We start from the raw sequence: 2,039 nt of genomic DNA on the forward strand, positions 1-2,039 counted from the left end.
CCTTTTCCTTTTCTAGAGGATTCTCCGGTCTTAGGTGCCATCTATGGTAATGGAAAAACAAAAAGCTTATGCTTTTACCACACCAAACTTAGAATATTGCTCGCCCTCGAGCAATAAAAGAAAGAATAGAGGAAGAAGAAGAAGAAGAAGAAATGGAGGAGAGGGAGAAGGGGTTATGTTTCGGCCAAGAAGAGAAGAGAGGGTTGTGTTGTGTGAATTTGAAGAAGAATGGAGGGCTTTATATAGGGAAGGGAGGGGGGTTAAGGTTCGGCCATTTAGGGTGGTTTTGGGTAGGAAATTGATTTTGAATTTTGAAGGTAGGTGGAGTTTATGAGGTAGGTTTATAGGGAAGAGTGGATGGATGTGAGTGGTGAAGAGGTGATGGGGAAGAGAGATTGAGGTGATTGGTGAAGGGTTTTGGGGAAGAGTGTTTATGGGATTGTGTTAAAGAGGGGTGAGAAGAAGTGAGTGGAGGTAGGTGGGGATCCTGTGGGGTCCACAGCTCCTGAGGTGATCTTGTGGGGTCTACAGATCCTGAAATGATCCTGTGGGGTCCACAGATCCTGAGGTGTTCAAGGATTTACAACCTTGCACCAAATTAGGCATGTAAAATGCCCTTGCACACAACTCTGGGCGTTCAGCGCCAGGCCGGTGCCCATTTTGGGGGTTCAACGCCCATTTGTTGCCCATTTCTGGCGTTGAACGCCAGAACCATGCTTGTTCTGGGTGTTCAGTGCCAGCTCCTCTCCAAGGTGCAATTCTGGCGTTCAGCGCCCAGATGATGCCCATTTTGGGCGTTCAGATCCCAGATACTGCCCATTTTGGGCGTTCAGCACCAGAACCATGCTCTGTTCTGGCGTTGAACGCCAGGCAGATGCTTCCTCCAGGGTGTGATTTTTCTTCTGCTGTTTTTGATTCCGTTTTCAATTTTTATATTTATTTTGTGACTCCACATGATCATGAACCTATAAAGACATATAACTAAGAAAAATATAGTTAGATAAATAGAAATTGGGTTGCCTCCCAACAAGCGCTTCTTTAATGTCAATAGCTTGATAGTGGGCTCTCATGGAGCCTCACAGATGTTCAGAGCATTGTTGAGACTCCCCCAACACCAAACTTAGAATTTGGATATGGGAGTTCAACACCAAACTTAGAGTTTGGTTGTGGCCTCCCAACACCAAACTTAGAGTTTGACTGTGGGGGCTTTGTTTGACTCTGCTTTGAGAGAAGCTTTTTATGCTTCCTCTCCATGGATGTAGAGAGAGATCCTTGAGTTGTAAACACAAGGTTGTCCTCATTCAATTGAAGGATTAATTCTCCTCTGTCCACATCAATCACAGCTCTTGCTGTGGCTAGGAAAGGTCTTCCTAGGATGATGGATTCATCCTCTTCCTTTCCAGTATCCAGGACTATAAAATGAGCAGGGATGTAAAGGCCTTCAACCTTTACTAGCACGTCCTCTACTTGTCCATAAGCCTGTTTTCTTGAATTGTCTGCCATCTCTAATGAGATTTTAGCAGCTTGCACCCCATAGATTCCCAGTTTCTCTATTATAGAGAGTGGCATGAGGTTTATTCCTGAACCAAGGTCACACAGAGCCTTAAAGATCATGGTGCCTATGGTACAAGGTATTATGAACTTTCCAGGATCCTGTCTCTTCTGAGGCAATGTCAGTTGATCCAGATCACTTAGTTCATTGATGAACAAGGGTGGTTCATCTTCCCAAGTTTCAATACCAAATAATTTGGCATTCAGCTTCATGATTGCACCAAGAAACTTGGCAGTTTTCTCTTCCGTGACATCCTCATTCTCTTCAGAAGAGGAATACTCATCAGAGCTCATGAATGGCATAAGGAGGTTCAATGGAATCTCTATGGTCTCTAGATGAACCTCAGAGTCCTTTGGTTCCTCAGAGGGAAGCTCCTTATTGACCACTGGACGTCCCAGGAGGTCTTCCTCCTTGGGATTCACGTCCTCTCCTTCCCTTACAGGTTCGGCCATGGTGCTTATGTCAATGGCCTTGCACTCTCCTTTTG

The sequence above is a fragment of the Arachis ipaensis genome, chromosome B07, assembly GCF_000816755.2.
Source record: "Arachis ipaensis cultivar K30076 chromosome B07, Araip1.1, whole genome shotgun sequence".
Taxonomy (NCBI): domain Eukaryota; kingdom Viridiplantae; phylum Streptophyta; class Magnoliopsida; order Fabales; family Fabaceae; genus Arachis; species Arachis ipaensis.